This window comes from Phyllobates terribilis, unplaced genomic scaffold (assembly GCF_046119375.1).
Source record: "Phyllobates terribilis strain yellow unplaced genomic scaffold, ASM4611937v1 Scaffold_12__6_contigs__length_324123572, whole genome shotgun sequence".
Taxonomy (NCBI): Eukaryota; Metazoa; Chordata; class Amphibia; order Anura; family Dendrobatidae; genus Phyllobates; species Phyllobates terribilis.
Genome location: NW_027362772.1, coordinates 138280337 through 138299870, shown reverse-complemented (window position 1 = coordinate 138299870; position 19534 = coordinate 138280337). Strand labels below are relative to the sequence as shown.

The following is a 19534-nucleotide window of genomic DNA, read 5'->3' as shown; positions in this document are numbered from 1 at the left end:
GTTTGTGCAGAGTGTGTGTGTGTGCAGAGTGGGTCTGTGCAGAGTGTGTGTGTGCAGAGTGTGTGTGTGCAGAGTGTGTGTGTGCAGAGTGTGTGTGCAGAGTGTGTGTGTGTGCAGAGTGTATGTGTGCAGAGTGTGTGTGTGTGTGCAGAATGTGTGCCGAGTGTGTGTGTGCAGAGTGTGTGTGCAGAGTGTGTGTGTTTGTGCAGAGTGTGTGTATAGCGTGTGTGCAGTGTGTGTGTGTGCAGAGTGTGTGTGTGTAGAGTGTGTGTGCAGTGTGTGCAATGTGTGTGCAGAGTGTGTGTGTGCAGAGTGTGTGTGCAGAGTGTGTGTAGAGTGTGTGCAGAGTGTGTGTGTGCAGAGTGTGTGTGCACAGTGTGTGTGCAGAGTGTGTGAAGAGTGTGTGTGCAGTGTGTGAAGAGTGTGTGCAGAGTGTGTGTGCAGTGTGTGTGCAGAGTGTGAGCAGAGTGTGTGCAGTGTGTGTGCGCAGAGTGTGTGTGTGTGCAGAGTGTGTGTGTGTGTTTGCAGAGTGTCTGCAGAGAGTGTGTGTGTGTGTGTGAAGAGTGTGTGCAGAGTGTGTTCAGTGTGTGTGTGTGCAGAGTGTATGTGTGCAGAGTGTGTGCAGAGTGTGTGTGCAGAGTGTGTGTGTGTGTGCAGAGTGTGCAGAGTGTGTGTGTGTGAGCAGAGTTTATGTGTGCAGAGTGTGTGTGTGCAGAATGTGTGCAGAGTGTGTGTGTGCAGAGTGTGTGCAGTGTGTGTGTGCAGAGTGGGTGTGTGCAGAGTGTGTGTGTGCAGAGTGTGTGTGTGCAGAGTGTGTGTGTGTGCAGAGTGTGTGTGCAGAGTGTGTGTGCAGAGTGTGTGTGTGTAGAGTGTGTGCAGCGTGTGTGTGTGCATTGTGTGTGCAGTGTGTGTAGAGTGTGTGTGCAGAGTGTGTACAATGTGTGTGCAGAGTGTGTGTGCAGAGTGTGTGTAGAGTGTGTGCAGAGTGTGTGTGCAGAGTGTCTGTGTGCAGTGTGTGCAAAGTGTGTGTGCAGAGTGTGTGTGTATGTGCAGTGTGTGAAGAGTGTGTGTGCAGAGAGTGTGTGTGTGCAGTGTGTGTGCAGTGTGTGTGCAGAGTGTGAGCAGAGTGTGTGCAGAGTGTGTGTGTGCGCAGAGTGTGTGCATGTGTAAAGAGTGTGGGTGCAGAATGTGTGTGTGTACAGAGTGTGTGCAGAGTGTGTGTGTGAAGAGTGTGTGCAGTGAGTGCAAAGTGTGTGTGTGCAGAGTGTGTGCAGAGTATGTGTGTGCAGAGTGTGTGCAGTGTGTGCAGAGTGTTTGCAGAGTGCGTGTGTTTGTGCAGAGTGTGTGTGTGCAGCGTGTGTGTGCAGAGTGTGTGTGCAGTGTGAGTGTGTGTGCAGAGAATATGTGTGTAGAGTGTGTGTGTGCAGAGTGTGTGTGTGCAGAGTGTGTGTACAGAGTGTGTGTGCAGAGTGTGTGCAGAGTGTGTGTGCAGAGTGTGTGCAGTGTGTGTGTGTGCAGAGTGTGTGTGTGTGCAGAGTGTGTGCAGAGTGTGTGTGTGTATAGTGTGCAGTGTGTACAGAGTGTGTGTGCAGAGTGTGTGTGTGCAGAGTGAGTGCGCAGAGTGTGTGGGCTGAGTGTGTTTGCAGAGTGTGTGTGTGCAGAGTGTGTGCAGTGTGTGTGTGCAGAGTGTGTGCAGTGTGTGTGTGCAGAGTGTGTGCAGTGTGTGTGTGTGCAGAGTGTGTGTGTGTGCAGAGTGTGTGCAGAGTGTGTGTGTGTATAGTGTGCAGTGTGTACAGAGTGTGTGTGCAGAGTGTGTGTGTGCAGAGTGAGTGCGCAGAGTGTGTGGGCTGAGTGTGTGTGCAGAGTGTGTGCAGTGTGTGTGCAGAGTGTGTGCAGTGTGTGTGTGCAGAGTGTGTGTGCAGAGTGTGTGTGTGTGCAGAGTGTGTGTGTGCAGAGTGTGTGTGTGTGTGTGTGTTCAGAGTGTGTGTGTGCAGAGTGTGTGTGTGCAGAGTGTATGTGTGCAGTGTGTGTGCAGAGTGTGTGTGTGTGCAGTGTGTGTGCAGCATTTTAACACTATTTACCTGCAGTTTAACCCTATATCTGAAGGTAAATAGCGTTTTTGCACACGATGGGTTCCCCTTAAGTCATTTATGTTCACTGTTCACAGTTATTGCTGTCGGTGAGAGAGACAGCAACACTAATGATATGAACATCAATTGCTAGATCCTTTATCAAAAAAGAATCACAACCTATTGGACGGTGTCTTGAGGCTGTGTGCCCACGTAGCGTTTTTCAAGCGTTTTTGATGCGGAATTTCCGCAGCGGAAACGCTTGTAAAACGCTTGGTAACCCGCACCCTATGGTCCCCAATGGGATTCCGCAAGTTCTATGCACATGCTGCGGATTTTTCCGCAGCGTTTATGCTGCGTTCAAAAATCCGCAGCATGTCAATTAATTTTGCGTTTACGCAAGCAGAATTGCCTTTGTCCAATGCATAAAAAACGCAAGGCAATTCCGCATGTGGAAAACGCGTGATAAACGCGCGGAAAATGCGTGATAAACGCGTGCGGAATTCCGGGAGAGGACTTGCAGAAATGAAGCAGAAATTTTCTGCTTCATTTATGCAACGTGGGCACATAGCCAAACACTCAGTAAATGTGTTGCAGAAATGTCTACAGCTTTGTTTTGTTGGCCAGCATACAGTGAGGTCAGAGATTGGCAGTGTGTTTCTTACTGTAGTTTTGGTAAAACCCCATTTTCTGTTTTGCAGCCCTGCTAGTTTTCTCAGTCATAAGCTCCTACTATGAAGGCCTTGATATTTATGAGCTCCGGCTATCCCCGCTCCTTACCACTGATTGTCAATTTTCTGCCTATGCACAGTCTAGGAAAAAAATCTGTCATTCAATTGTGCGGCAAAGTAAAGCCCCACCCCCCCATACACTTAGGAAAACTAAGTCACCTAACTCTCCTATATCCAGGAGCGCTCACTCAGCTGAGTGCTCCTGTGTTCTCTATGACAGAGCCGCTGCCAGACATCTCTCTCTCCTTCGCTGCTCATCATCTCCCCCCAACGATCATCTGTCAGAGGTCCCCATATACCTTAGACTGTTGGAGGAACCTGTCGATATTGGACGACATTGGTCTAATGTGTATTGGGGGCGTCTTTAGACTTAGATTATTGCTGAGAGGACTAGCAGATAAAACAGTGACATTAACAAAGCATCAAGGAGCTCAGTAAGTGACACATTGCTGGAACCAGGGTCTCTAACCCTATTTTATGCTTTACTCTGATTGAATGATAGATTCAATTTAATATACCCTTGCAAGGTACGGGTATACTCAATTTCAAGACACTAAATTTCTGGTTTGGAAAACCCACTTGAAACCCCCTGCTTTGAAATGCAAATTTAAAGGAGGGGAGCAAAATCCCCGTTCAAGACCTACAGAGAGTCCATTGATTCCAATACCTGCGGTGATACACAGGAGAATTGAACACTGGCAGCTAGATGAATGCTGGCAATTTACCTAGTAGGACATCCTGTAATCAACGTATTGCTGAGGACCCTCCTATCAACAACATAATTTTACGAATCGGACAGCCCTCTTAACCATTTATAATACTTAGTTTATTGCACTTTATTATGCATATAGAATCAAAGCTAGCAGAGGAACCATGTCAGGTTCACTCACAAGGAATCAAAGCTAGCAGAGGAACCATGTCAGGTTCACTCACAAGGAACGGCCTATTAGAAAATGGGCAAGCTGGTGAATCCTCTGAGCTCTGTGTCTCCCCTGACAAGCAGTGTGGGGCATTTGTCCCCAGCTGTCGATACTTCTTTATATTCACTCTCATCTTTGTCGCCTTGTTACTATGCTTTCGAAGTGACCAAGATAACAACAGTCGCAATAAAGAAGTGTTGAGCGTTCTGCTCATCAGGTGAAGGACTTGAGTCTTGTCCAGCTTCAATGTTCAGGATTGGTTCCTGCCTCCTCAATGTTACAGTTCAGAGCAGCCTACTATGTTTTAGCTACTCACCGATAAAGATGTGTTGCAGCGGTGCTCATCATACTCATAATGTACTTATCCGTTTCGAGTCACGCATGCTTTCTTAAGGCCTTTAGAAAGCATGAGTGATGCAAAATGTCGATGGCCAGGTGGGAGCACCGGGCTTCTAGTGTTACCTGCTTATGCGGAATTGAGTAAATCATTGGGAAGTACGATGAGCGCCGCTAAAACATATCTTTATCAGTGAAAAGTTATTGGTCTCTTCATTTTTAGAGTTGAGCACGAATATTATTTTGACCGATTTCCAACGATAACCGTGAGCAGATCATTGTGGAAAATTTATACTGACGCGCCAAGCAAGGATTGTGATACTGCAGTGTCAGAGAGTTTTTTTTCTTTTTTCGGTGGATATTTTCTTTTAGCTTCTTCCTGCCTGACACTGTAAGATCTTCGCCGGATGGTGCAGGACACACATACCCAATTCACTGTTACAATGCAATATCACCAATAGCTTTTATAGGGATCCGGAGAAGGATACAGATGAACTATATAGAGGCTTGTCCTTGGCAAATAGGTTTAAAGGTTATTCACCCCTTTTTTAATTTCACAAATAGACCCACCATAGTTTGAAAATATATATTCACCTACCGATCCTCTCCCTCACTTTTGTACTGCTGCCCGTGTCCCTCTATTGTCTTCTTACTGCCTCCTCTGGCTGCAACAGTGCTTGACTGCTGCAGCCAAACAGTGACCAAATGGTCTTTGCTCATAGAAGCTGGCAGGACTTAACCCTGATGAGCAGCGCTCTCAACACTTCTTAATACTCATCTTTGTTATCATGGTTGCTACATAAGTACTAGTAATGCAGTGACACAGACGACAATAACTATAAAGTAGTATTGAGTGTTGCCAAAGTAGCTCAGAGGATCCACCAGCTTGCTGATTTTTATTGTCCCCCTCCATGTGAGTAGACCATCCATGTCCTTGATAAAAAAAATTAAGTCTTGGCCAATCTTTATTTATTCTTCAAGCAGACCCACAATAATCTGAAAAGAAATAAAAAATAGACACCTCTACTGATCCCCTACATCCTACTTTAAACCATTGCCCGATCCTTCGTTGTGGGGATCCTTCCTTCTTCATCCATTGGGGATGGTGTATGACTACTGCAGCCAACGGTGCCTATAGGGTTGGCCAACGTTCTCTGCATTGTAATGTTTAAAGGGAACAGCTGTCTCATGCCACCTAAAGTGCATGTAGCATGAATCAGATCCTGGCTGCACGATTCAGCCAGGGATATTATTTTCTGAAAGATCGGAGCATTCCATGAGCCTCACAATGCTCTGGTTGATTGTCAGATCTCTCCTGTATGTACATATGGAAGAGATACCTGTCAATCACCTGGAGCGGCGCAGGAAAAACCTGTCCGAGGTCTCTTCAATCTATAATTTCTCTAGAACTACAAATTATTTCAAGAGAAAAATATGCGCGGTGGCCATTGTACAGTCAGCATCTGATGTGGTTTGAGCAGCATGAATCAGCTGACAGGTTCCCTTTAATACATTTAACATATCAGTATGAGCTTTTGATGTCTGCCCTTTGACTACCATGACTATATGCCTCTCCTCCCATTCATCTCGTTCACTTTTTATGTTCTCCATGTGACTGCCATGATGCACTGTACACATTGCCCACATGCCAAGGCTCACATGGTCAACCAATGACGATTTCTCCAACAATCAACAATTGAGAGCACCCGGCATCTTCATGTTTATCTTCATGTCATTGATGAAATGTGATTATTGCACATCTCTTTAGTCATTATTCAGCTTTCCTCTGTAGTCACAGAATATCGGTGACCACTTGAAACAAAATTCTTTTAATCTTACAACTAACATTTCCTAGAAACATAGAGCTACAAAATCACTCTCAATCTCAGCAGAAAACAACCAAGAGATAGAACAGATAGCCGGCTAGTAGGACCTTATCTACGAAGACAGGGGGAACGCAAAATAGATCATGAGTTGCTTGGAACAATCCCATCTCTGCATTCATTATTCTACCTTAAAGGGATTACTCAGTGAAAACAAGTTATCAACCATCTGCTGGGACCTGCACCGATCGGCAGAACAGGGAACTTTTATCTTATTACAAAATGGAACGGCAGGAAGGACACTTGACCGCCAACTCCGTTTATTTTCTATTGGGCAACCAAAAAAGCCAAGCACTCAGCAGCCCCAAAGAGGCTTGGACACTGCTGCTCCAGTCTAATGGGACTTTGTTCTGCCAATCGGTGCAGGTCCGAGCAGTCGGACCACCAATGATTGACAAGTTATCACCTATCTTGTGGATAAGTGACAACCCTGTTAAAAAGGAAAAATAAGTTGTTTAACCTAATATGAGCATCATGGAGGCTCATTGGTAAACACTGGTGTTTTGGGTTGGAATCAAACCATGGGTGTTTGTATATTTGTGTGGGTCTCCTCTGGGATCTATGGTTTCTTCCACATGTAAGGGGCACTGGGATAACTGGGGGTTACTCACAGCCTTTTCCGGGTGTGGTGGTAGCTCTGGAAGGATGACAGAGATGCAACATCAGTGTGTAGCTCTTTAGCCGTTCAATGACAAGTTCAGCCATCGTGATTCCATTGCTGAAAGGAGCCATAGACTATGTATGGGGCAATAAAGAGCATATCCCAGGGCAGCACTTCATTTAGCTTTCCATTCTGCCTCAGACATGGACCCCTAACCCGAGCATCAACTTCCAGCTGGGTAAGGAATAGGAAGATGTGTGGCGCCCCTGAGGGTTCGGCTGCCACAGGAATGCTGCACTTCTTTAATGGAGTGTGGTGTTCCTCCTCTAAGGTAAGGCCGGTGTGATGGTAGTTACCTAGCCTCTTGCATCCAACACCACATCTCCACCAGAGGGAGCTAGTATGCACTAGGTGCTGCTCCCCTGGTTACAGGGAGCCTGGGGAACACAAAGTGGTAGAAACCAGTTAGTGGGTGTGGGTGGAGGAACAGTTAGGTGTGACACTTCTAATTTCATATTTAATAGAATGCCATCTTTGATCTTGGTCTTTCTGCTGGTTCAAACCTGGTCCTGTGTGGACCTGTTCTTCGTGGGTCTTTTTGGTTGCTGTAAAACTACTGTGTGTAATGTGACTTCCCTCCGGGAGCGCAGATCCTGTGTGGGCCTGCACCGGCAAGGGACACAGCCCTCGTACCCTGGCCTTGGGACGAGAGGTAGGTTGCAGACGAGGAATGTCTCAACCCGGCCAAGGACCAGGATCAAGAAGGCCCGGGAGCTTTAGTGTGTGGCTCCCTAGCAAATGGGTCCCGGGGAGGATGCAGACGGAGCGGAGTACGCCACCTGTCCTCGCCTACCTGATCTATTCAGAGGGATTCCGGCTGCAAGAGGGGTACCGGCCCCCGACACCCGACCTCGTACTCTATGTCCAGGATGGGAAAGCCCGGTTAGGCCCTGAGGATCCCGCTGGGCTTTGGATGGAGAGGAATTGCCACCCGAGCCATTCACCTGAGAGGAGCTCAGAGGGAGACCCGGCCTATCTACACACGCACAGACGGGAAAGGGTAAAGTCTGTAGTGCAGGAACACTCTGGTGTAGGGATGCTACCTCACACTGGACTTCCTCGGAGGTAGTCGGACCCCCGTCCCTGGTGGCCGCAGGACTCCGCGAGGAGCAGGGAGAAGCCTTGCGCTGCTTTTGAGAACTGTGAGTAAAGCCTTGGAAATTCATCCCTATGGCCTCCGGACTGTTCATTACGCGCCATACCACGCGACGCGGTGCCCGCACTCCCCGCGCTACTACTACTACCCCCTTCATCCTGCCTTGCCTGCCCTGAGGCCGCGCTCCGCCTGTGGGGAGCAGCGAGAACTTTAGCCGCCATGACATCAGGCCTCAGCGGACTGTAGCGGCGCTGGTGGCGCATCACCAGACACCACAGATGTCGTAGTCGACAATTACCACTCAACCCGGAAAGCCCTAACATCATTTTCAATGTGACGGCCCTGGGCACGGAACGGGTCCAGGCCACGACTGCACCCCTTCAACATCCGACCCGGCTCCGAGTACCCCCATCTTCCCAGGGCAGGGCTGAGAGCGTCACAGATGTGCCTTCCACCATGACCAAATTCTCCTGATACCATGATAAACAAGAGCGCTGTTAATCATTACAGAAAACAATACCTCACACAATGATAGGCTATGACCAATTTCCCGAAGACCAACACGTTGGCCATCCATGATAGCCCTAAAGCTACTTTCTTCACTGCAAAAACTGGAGTGTCGTGGTTATCGGTACAACGTTATTGGGATTTCCATCCTACCATTGACCTCCGCTATTTTTGAAGGGTGCCGACCAGAATTCCTGCGTGGTATACAAGTCGTCACAACTACATCCACATAGCATCACACTGACCTGCTTATTACAGCAGATTCCAAATAATCTAAACACGTGTTCACAAAAAAGCAAGCAGTGTATTATCCAAATAATAAGTCATGCGATAACTCCATCATCATTATTACAAAAAAAGATGAATGTGAAAAAAATATGTAACTGTCCAAGGGAAAAGGCAATGGCCGACTGTACTTCTTACACACTCTAAAAGCATAATGATGATAACTGGTTAGGTAAGTTACTGACTATCTATAAAATAGACCTTAGGATATATTCACATCTTCCCTGACATGTTTAAAGAGCCCCATGCACTCAACAGATGTAAAAAAGAGGTCATATTAGCCAATCCTGGGCCAGCATGAGTCGGCGTACCTTTTCTTTTCACTGTATTTTCAGGTATGCTTGAAGAATCCACCCCACCAATGATCCAGGCCTACACCAATGCCCCAAACTATCCATCCCATAGGTGCCTATAGTAAAGCCAGCTGCACCTTACTCACTAGGGATCCACATTACAGGAGAATTCCTCTTGTTTAGAATTGCAGAGAGAGTTTTATCACTCTGCTCCAGCACCTTTCTGTAGGGATGTATATCACTTTTGGGGTGCATTTTGATGAACCTGATTGGCTGACCCCTTTTTGGTAAGATCTGCTAACTTTTTGAAAAGTTGCTGAAGTTGAGATAATAACATACAGTTGCAAAATCTTTTTTGAAACTATGACTTGCGGAAATTTTTTACAGAATTTCAAGCAGTTTTCTGCCAGAAAACTTTTATAAACTACTTGATGAATCGAGTTCTAAATTTACTTTCACTAAAATTAAAGGGGTATTCTCCTCTTATCTAATCACCTGCAGGTATGCCGTGAATGTCTGAGTGAGGCAGGCCTTAGTGAATCTGACTAAGCATAGACTTCCATTCTGCGCCTAGTAACATGGGGCACCAGTTTTCATTTTTGCCAATGCTATGTCTGTATCTTGAATATGGGGCTCCAACTGTCGCTCCACATTCGTGGCTCTCTCTATTCAACTCTTGGGGGTTCTGAAATAGCTGAGCAAGTGTACCTTTAACTGGAGGCTATGCCACCATTCTTAATTTGTGTGCTGTTGGTCTACAGAGAGCTCCTCTGATCCCTGAATAAAGGGTCACGGATTTGTTTGTTCCGGTGATTCTGATGTTCACTCAGACCCCTCTGTTAATAATATTATAGCTGAAATGCCCATGACATTTTAAGATTGAAATTCCCCTTTAAGAAATGAGTTTTGAGCATAACCATATGTGGCTGTTCACAGCACCTTCTGCAGAAGCATCCTTTTATCTGACAGACGGAAAATACTTCTTCGTCCTGTAAGGCGCATATCATTTTTTTGTAGTCATTTGAATGCACAAATAGTTTTGCCCTGGAAAGAATGTCCACATGGACCGTGATGGTCCACAGGCAAAATGAATGAGTGCTTTTACTTCTGTAAAAGATAGAAACCACATGTTCATTCTATTACAAGGCTGGAGTTGATTTCACTTCTCCCTCCACATCTCAGGGCCCCACAAGCAAACCTCCTCTAACATCTGTATCTACCAGAGCTAAGTCTACAGCGGCAGAAGAAAAAGTCGCCTTTTGGGTTTTTTTCTCTATGTATTTCTCTTTACATTAATCTTTCCTTTGGATTATTCTGCCTAAATACATAAAACCTATTTTGCTTTGAAATAACAGGAAACTAAAGCAAACAAATAGTGAAAAGCGAGAGACTAAGCCGGGTGTAAGGAATTGTCACTGTAAATAATACGGTAAATATCTTACCACTAAGATGGATGGGCTCAATAAGTAACTTCTTCCAAGGAGATGGTCTTCTGCCTTTCTCGTTAGCACTGTAGCCCTCTGTGCACATAGAAGTGATGCCTGAAGTGGGAGTTTACATGAAGTGTTTGCACTACAGCACTCCTCCCTTCTGCTAAAAGTTGATGGAAGCCTATACCTCCCACCCCACACCCACCCAAACCACACGTAGAAGAGAACTTAGCTAGGCATATTAATCACAGCCCCCACCACCACCCTTCCCTTTCTAAGACTGGGCATCTCTCCAGCACTCACATTCTGCAACTGTCTCTACAGGCAGATGTTTTAACTTAAGTTGGGATCATAAGCAGTTGTACTGGTATAAAGGAGCGAGTATCCAAGCCTTCTGGGGCACAAAAATGTATCTTCAGTGAACTAACATTTAATGCAAATGTTCAATGTTTGGAGCAAGAAGGTGTCATTACATAATAGGGTCGCTTCTAGCACATGATGCCGACAATATTTAGTGCAGGAAAAAGCATGGAGGATGTACAGTATTCTTTTACCTCTTGTGGTCAGCATTCCACAATCTCACTGCTCGAACTGTAAAGAACCCTTTCCTATATAGCTGCCGGTATTGCCTTTCCTCCACATGTAATGAATATCACCTGGTTCTTTGTCACCTGAGCCAGCTTTTCCAACCTCACAGAGGCCTTTCGTCCCTTGTAATAATCTAGTTGCCCATCTTTGAACTGGCTCTAACTTCTGAATATCCTTTTTAAAATGTGGAGCCCAAAACTGGATCCTATATTTCAGATGTGGTCTCACCAGTGATTTATAAAGGGGTAACAATACATTGGGATCACAGGATTTTATCTCTCTTTTTATACACCCTGTAGGTAAGAAGGTGGCAAAGTCCTGGATAACAGGTTTGTGTCACCAAGATGCCTGGCCTTGGTGATGTAGATCCTGGAATAAGTGCTCCAGTAACAACAGGTTACTGAGAGGACTTTCTAATGGACCGGATTTGGGTCTGGGATTTAGAAGCAACCAAAAGAGCTTAGATGGGAAAGGTCACTCATACATTACAGTCCAGGTCTTGTATAAAAGGCAGCTGGGTTGGCTCAGGTGTGTCTGACGTGTTGGAGTTGGAGAGTGACCATGATTTCTGACCAAAACTGAGCTGAAGCAGTGACTGTGTTGCTGTATGTATGAGATAGTATTGTATTGTTGCCTACCCAGAGGAACGACTGTTTTTTTTTTTGTTATTAGTTTATGCTGTGGGGGGAGAGGGGTAATGGCTGTTTTGTTTCATTTGAGTGCTGTAAAAAGTTTATGATGGATAATAAATAGTGTTGAGCGAGCACTAAAATGCTCGGGTGCTCGAAGCTCGGGCCGAGCTCGCCGTGATACCCGGGTGCACGACCCGAGCAACGAGCCCAATGTTAGTCTATGGGAGACCCGGGCATTTTTGCGGCGGCACCCCCGGCAGTCTGTAGAAAGCCTAAAAAGTGCCCAAAACGATAGTGAAAGTGCTCAAAAGACATGGGGGCAGCATGGGCATCGCCCCAGGAAGCATTTCTTACCCCCAGGTCACTGCTGTCAACAACGTGGTCAGAGGTATTAAGCCACTTTTACGGGCTCACAATAAAACGTTCAAAAACTAAACTGAAACGGTTTTCCTGTGAAATATGTTAAGGAAGTTCCTTTCCAAGGTAAAGACTTGTATATAAGGTAAAATAAATAACCAAAAACAAAAATACTCCTCCACACCTTGGGCTATGTTCACAAGTAGCATTTTTTATGCGTTTTTGCACTTTTGTATTGCTTTCAACCGTGACAAATGCATTCACCGGGAAATGTCATTTTAACATTTTACAATCTTATCTGGCCATGTGCTGTGTGACACATGCATACAGTGCTGAAAAGACATGGGAACAGCATGGGGAAGACCCCTGGAAGCATCTCTGACACCCAGGTCACTGCCTAAAAGTGTGCCCATCAGAAGTGATCCTTGCCGCATCAGAAGATGCAGACTTGCAACTATCCCGTGCAAGTCCTTGTCCCAGGGCAGTGTTCAATTGTACCTCCCCCATTCCTTGCAGTGCAAGCGCAAGTATGCAGCCTGCCACACACCCACCCCCAGGGCAGCATTGGACGAGCCCACCAGAGAACCAGAATCCTCCGGTGGGCCCTGGCTTCTCCATCAGGGGAGTTGAGAGTGCCAAGGTGAGGAGCATGATGATGATAGAAGTTAGCATCTGCTTTGTTTTCTTGGAATGCAAGCGTAAGTGTGCGACCTGCCACCCACCCACCCCCAGGCTGCAATACCATACTGCTAGCTTGCTTGCACTTGAAATTGGGCCTTTTAGGCATGTGGAGGCGGAATCTGGCCACCACGTCATGTCTGAGTTGGCGGCCTGGTATCCATACTCAGTCCCCAGCCGCTCGGCGGCTGGGTGTCCACGCTTGGTCCCCAGCCGCCAGGGGGTGGCCGGGTGTCCATACTCGGTCCCCAGCCGCCCCGCGGCCGGGTGTCCACACACAGTCCCCAGCCGCCTGGGGGCGGCCCGGGTGTCCATAAACGGTCCCCAGCCGCCCCTATTTGAAGGACAGCCTAACCACAAACACGTGGACAAGTGAATGTGGCCAGGGATGGTCCTTCTCACGCCTTCACACTGGGTTAATATTGTGGAAGCCGGGACACAGTTGGACACTGGGATGCAACACGTCCTCCAGACACAGAGGATGGCGGGTCCTGGGTCAATCAGGCTTCAACACAAAGTTCAAAAGGTAGACAGCAGCAGTGGTCGACCTCCTACACAACGAGTAAATTATTCATGATCATGAGGCCATCCATCTCCTTAGCTTTCTGTTCCTTGGAATGCAAGCACATGTATGTAGTAGCGGCTAGGCCTGAGGTGGTCAGCGTTTTGGCGCATATCCTACCTCCTCCGAGGATTGCTGGATGTTTTCCTGCTACTATCACAGTTCTATGACTCCCGTTAAAACAAAGCTTCAGGTGATGAATGATGGATGAGGTGGTGGCAAAGGAGAAAGAGCAGGAGGAACAGGGACCTTTCACATCAATATCAGGCCAGTCAACCACACATGTCTTGTAGGATATGTTTCTGTACCAAAAGGAGCAGTTCGGCTACACAGTTATAGGGCATACAGTGAGTGCAATGCCTACCAAAAATTTCGAGGCACTCCAATGCCCCTTGGAAGTGACATGGAGGTCAGAAGGCCTTAACTAAACCATTTTTTCCATTTATAGCAACTGGGTCTACTGTGCACTGTTGGCCTAAGCAGTGAATGGAAGGCTTTCCAAAAATTATGAGGAACTTCAATGGCCCTTGAAACAGACGTGGATTACAGCATACTAGAAACCTTCTACCCATTATTGGGGAGTGAGTCTCCCTTAGTGTTCACCTATGCATTGAAAAGCAAAAGCTGACTAAAATTAGGAGGAAATGCAATGCCTGTTGGAAGAGTCATGGAGGTTAGAGTTAATTAAAAACAAAATTTCAATGCCCCTTGGAAGAGCTGTGGAGTTCAGAATGGTTTAACAAGACGGATTTAATGCCCCTTGGAAGAGACGTGGAGGTCACAGTAGCTTAACAAGACGGTTTTAATGCCCCTTGGAAGAAACGTGGAGGTAGCAGTAGCTTAACAAGACGGTTTTAATGCCCCTTGGAAGAGATGTGGAGGTCGCAGTAGCTTAACAAGACGGTTTTAATGCCCCTTGGAAGAGACGTGGAGGTCGCAGTAGCTTAACAAAACGGTTTTAATGCCCCTTGGAAGAGACATGGAGGTCGCAGTAGCTTAACAAGACTGTTTTAATGCCCCTTGGAAGAAACGTGGAGGTCGCAGTAGCTTAGCAAGACAGTTTTAATGCCCCTTGGAAGAGACGTGGAGGTCGCAGTAGCTTAACAAGATGGTTTTAATGCCCCTTGGAAAAGTGGTGGAGGTCGCAGTAGCTTAACAAGACGGTTTTAATGCCCCTTGGAAAAGTGGTGGAGGTCGCAGTAGCTTAGCAAGACGATTTTAATGCACCTTGGAAGAGACGTGGAGGTTGCAGTAGCTTAACAAGACGGTTTTAATACCCCTTGGAAGAGACGTGGAGGTCGCAGTAGCTTAACAAGACGGTTTTAATGCCCCTTGGAAGAGACGTGGAGGTCGGAGTAGCTTAACAAGACCGTTTTAATGCCCCTTGGAAAAGAGGTGGAGGTCACAGTAGCTTAACAAGACGGTTTTAATGCCCCTTGAAAGAATGGTGGAGGTCGCAGTAGCTTAAAAAGACGGTTTAAATGCCCCTTGGAACAGACATGGAGGTCGCAGTAGCGTAAAAGACGGTTTTAATGCCCCTGGGAAAAGTGGTGGAGGACGCAGTAGCTTAACAAGACTGTTTTAATGCCCCTTGGAGAAGTGGTGGAGGTCGCGTTAGCTTAACAAGACGGTTTTAATGCCCCTTGGCAGAATGGTGGAGGTCGCAGTAGCTTAACAAGACGGTTTTAATGCCCTTTGGAAGAGCGGTGGAGGTCGCGTTAGCTTAAAAAGACGGTTTTAATGTCCCTTGGAAGAGACGTGGAGGTCACAGTGGAATAAAAAGACAATATCAATGCCCCTGGGAAAAGTGGTTGAGGTCGCAGTAGCTTAACAAGACGGTTTTAATGCCACTGGGAAAGGTGGTGGAGGTCGCAGTAGCTTAACAAGACGGTTTTAATGCCACTGGGAAAGGTGGTGGAGGTCGCAGTAGCTTAACAAAATAGTTTTAATGCCACTTGGAAGAATGGTGGAGGTCGCAGTAGCTTAACAAGACGGTTTTAATGCCCCTTGAAAGAGCGGTGGAGGTCGCAGAAGCTTAAAAAGACGGTTTTAATGCACCTTGCAAGAGACGTGGAGGTCACAGTGGAATAAAAAGACAATATCAATGCCCTTTGAAAATGTGGTGGAGGTCGCAGTAGCTTAACAAGACGGTTTTAATGCCACTGGGAAAAGTGGTGGAGGTCGCAGTAGCTTAACAAGACGGTTTTAATGCCCCTTGGAAGAGTGGTGGAGGTCACAATAGCTTAACAAGATGGTTTTAATGCCCCTTGGAAGAATGGTGGAGGTTGCAGTAGTTTAACAAGACGGTTTTAATGCCCCTTGGAAAAGCCATGCAGTACAGCATCTTAAAAACATGATTCCCATTATTGGGGAGTGGGTCTCCCATAGTCTTTGCCTTTGCCTTCCAAGCAAATGCTGCCAAAAATTAGGAGGGAGGAACTTGCAATGCTGGCAACACGGGCCAAGGTCACCCTGGTGGTATAGTGGTGGTAGAGGCTGAGGATAAGGAGAAGAGCAAAATACAGCCGAAATGAGGAAGCGTATACCCATGTGTGGGTGTGAAGCAGTGCATAGGAATACTCCTCCCAAAATAACACAGTGGATTTGACTTTATGTTACTCTGCTGTCATTTGGTGGTGATGAGAAGTCTGGCCCAATTCAGCCCTTGTTCATTGTGATAAGGGTCAGCTTGTCAGCATTGTCAGTTGACAGGCGAGTGCGCTTATCAGTTATAATTCCCCCAGCGGCAGTAAAAACACGCTCCGATAACACGCTAGCGGCAGGGCAGGCCAGGACCTCCAAGGCGTACAGAGCGAGTTCATTCCAAGTGTCCCGCTTGGATACCCAATAATTAAAAGGCACAGAGGAATCACGGAGGACGCTGGTACGGTCCGCAAGGTACTCCCTCACCATCTTTTGAAACGTTCCACTCCTTGTGAGAGTACCCCGTGCCTCAGGGCCTGTAAGCTGGGCGGGTCTCAGAAAACTGTCCCAGAATGTTGACAGTGTTCCCCTGCCTCTGCTGGATTGGAGTTGCGTCTCTCTCGCCTGTACGCCTTGGTTGGTCAACAAACTGTGACCTCTGCCGCTAGCGTGTTCAGATGGGAATTTTTTAACAGTTCTGCAGCAAGGGCCTTCTGGTACTGCCTCATTTTTGTAGACCTCTCCACCTCAGGAATAAGAGAGTGAAAGTTCTCCTTGTATCGGGGGTCTAAAAGTGTCACCAGCAAGTAATGACTGTCACCCAACATTTTTACAACGCGAGGATCACGGTTAAGGCAGCGTAACATAAAGTTAGCCATGCGTGCCAGACTGGTAACGGTCAAGACTTCCGTGTCCTCACCAAGATGACAACTAACCATGCTCTCCTCCTCCTCCCCCTCCTCCTCCCTGTCCTCTGGCCACCCACACTGAACCGACGGTATGACAGTTGTACAGGTACTACCGTCTACAGCGTATGACACCAGCTCCTGTTCTTCCTCCTCCTCCTCTCCCTCATTGTCCCCCAATGCACGTTGGGATGAGATGAGGCTGGGCTGTGTGTAATCGCCCGCTATGGCTTCTTGATCCATCTCATCATACTCTGGCTGCAATGCCTCCTCTTTAATTCTCTGCAGAGAACGTTGCAAATGACAGACAAGTGGGATGCTGACGCTAATGATGGTGTCATCGCCACTCACCATCTTGGTGGACTCCTCAAAGTTTGTCAGGATGGTACATATGTCAGACATCCAGGTCCACTCCTGAGGTCTTATGTGTGGAGTCTGACCTGAATATCGACGGCCTTGTTGCAGCTGGTACTCCACAACTGCTCTCTTCTGCTCACAAATCCTTTGCAACATGTGGAGGGTAGAGTTCCAATGTGTGGGGACATCACACACCAGTCGGTGTGCCAGAAGCTGCAAACGCTGCTGCAACACAGCAAGGGCGGCGGAAGCTGTAGCCGACTTGCGAAAATGAGCTGACAGGCGGCGTACTTTGACGAGCAGATCTGGCAACTCGGGGTACGATTTAAGAAACCGCTAAACCACGAGGTTAAGCACATGAGCCAGGCATGGTACGTGTGTGATCTCGCCTCGCCTCAGAGCCGCCACCAGGTTATGGCCATTGTCACACAAGACCATGCCTGGATGTAGGTTCAGCGGTCTCAGCCACAGATCTGCCTGCTCTTTCACAGCTGTCCACAACTCACAAGCAGTGTGAGGTTTATCACCTAAGCTTATGAGTTTCAGCACAGCCTGTTGCCGGTTGGCTGAGGCAGTACTGCAGTGCTTCCAGCTTGTAACTGATGTGGTGATATCTGAGATGGAGGCTGAACATGAGGAGTAGGAGGAGGAGGATGAGGTGCAGGAGCTGTACACTGTGGGGGCAACTCTGACTGACATAGGGCCCGCAATCCTCGGTGTGGGGAGGATGTGTTCCGTCCCAAGGTCCGACTGGGTCCCGGCTTCCACTATGTTTACCCAGTGTGCCGTCAGGGAGATGTACCGTCCCTGGCCACAAGCACTTGTCCATGTGTCCGTTGTCAGGTGAACTCTCCCAGTAACTGCGTTGTTGAGGGCACGGCAGATGTTTTGGGACACGTGCTTTTGTAGTGCGGGGATGGCACACCGGGCAAAATAGTGTCGGCTGGGGACCGAGTACCGAGGGACGGCCACCGCCATAAGTTTGAGGAAGGATTCCGTCTCCACCAGCCTAAAAGGCAGCATTTCCAACGCAAGCAGTCGTGAAATGTGCGAATTTAGGACTGTGGCCTGTGGGGCGTTGGCTGCGAATTTGCGCTTTCGTTCAAAGGTCTGGGATATGGACAATTGAACGCTGCGGTGGGACGTGGATGTGGACGTTGATGCTGTTTCTTGAGAAACTGCCATAACAAGTGAATACTGAGAGGACGGGCCATCTTTGCATGCAGTATGGACAGGAGATTGCCTTGCACGCACAACAGTGGGTTCTATTACACGCACAACTGCGGAAGTAGCAGTGGTTACACCTGCTGACACTGGTCATGGACCCTGGGGTTCACCCCACAAAGTCGGGTGCTTTGCTGCCATGTGCCTGATCATGCTGGTGGTGGTCAGGCTGGTAGTTTTGTCACCCCTGCAGATGCTGGTGTGGCACCCCAGAGGGTCTGGTTGCCACAGTGGTAGTATACCATGTCTGGGAGAAAAACAGGATTTTCCTGGCCAGGGACACATGACATGCAACACCTCCTGCTCCAGACCAGAGAGGGGAGGATCCTGCCCTATATAACTGGATCTGGAGGCGGGCTTAGTGAGTCTAGCCAGAGTTCAGTCAGTGTCAGGAGTCTGATAGGACCAAGGAGCAAGGAGCTGAGGACTGGAGCTGTGCAGAGCTCGTCCTAGCCGGAGTAGATACAGAGGACCGGACACCGGAGTCCGAGGCTGTGGGACCCTTCAAGCCCAGCAGCAGATACCACAAGGCAGGAGATTGTAGGTCTCCTGGCCAACAGAAGCCCAGAGGCTCAGCCACACAAAAGGACCAGTACCCCACAGAGGAGCGAGGAATACATGGGATCCGAGTCGCCAGCCATACGGGTGAGCAGCACGTTACACTCAGGGACATGGGCTACAACACGACTATAAGCGGGATAGCCAAAAGAGTACAGTCAGAACGGCAGGCCTACAACTCTACCTGGCCAAGGGACTTCTAGGATTGCTCCCAGACTGACCAGGCCCTCATCCCTAGCAAGTACTCCCGTCGGGGCCTATATACTTGTCACCAGTAAAGACCCCAGGACTGCACTGCAAAGACTCCGTGTCATTATTACTGATCCAGGCACTATCACCACCATCATCCATACATGCTGCCCTGAAGCTACACTCCACCTGTGGGGAGTTACATCACCCTGCTGCGCACACCACCAGCTTCAGCGGACTGCCCCGCAGCGGCGGTTACCAATAAACGCAATCCACAGGTGGCGTAGTCGGACTATCTATAACTGAGACACATAGACTACCCTGGTTTGACCGCCCTGGGTCACGGACCGGGTCACTGCCACGGTGACTACAACCCCCAGCATTTGCAAGGCCCGGCTCCGGGTATCCCCACTGCCCAGGTGGCGCATCACTGACATGGCAGGTGGTACAAATGGCCTTTTTTGGGTTATCAGCAGAGTCTTTAAAAAAATTCCAGACTCTGGAAGACCTACCGATTGTACTGGCAATGTCCCTCGTGTTGGTGTTACGGGTAACTGTTGCTCGCCTTCTGTGTGCGGCCACCACATTGCTTCTTCCTGCCTGTTGGGGTACTCGGCCTCCCTCCCCCTGTGTGCTGCTGGCCTCGCTCTGCGTGTCCTCCTACCACGTTTGGTCAGTTACTAGATCATCCACCACCTCCTCCTCTTCCACTTGCGCACCACGATCTTCCTCCTCACTTCGTGGCAATTGTGTCTCGTCATCGTCCACCTCTTGTGACAAATTGCCAGCGTCGACTTCCTCTGGCCGTGGCTGTTCAAATATTTGGGCATCGCTACATGGGATCTCCTC

At 48.1% G+C, this 19534-nt stretch overlaps 1 protein-coding gene across 2 annotated transcripts in view; it reads right to left on the bottom strand.

The window, feature by feature from the left end:
* Positions 1 to 19534, bottom strand: part of EMP3 (epithelial membrane protein 3 (MAM blood group)) — a 128284-nt gene that overhangs the window by 43531 nt on the left and 65219 nt on the right. The window contains exon 1 of one of the 2 annotated variants that reach the window (XM_073656302.1): positions 10224 to 10376. The exons of the other annotated variant lie outside the window; for it this stretch is intronic. The gene's annotated coding sequence lies outside the window, so the exon portion shown is untranslated. Of the gene's footprint in view, positions 1 to 10223; positions 10377 to 19534 lie in introns of those variants that run through there. 2 annotated transcript variants of the gene reach the window in all.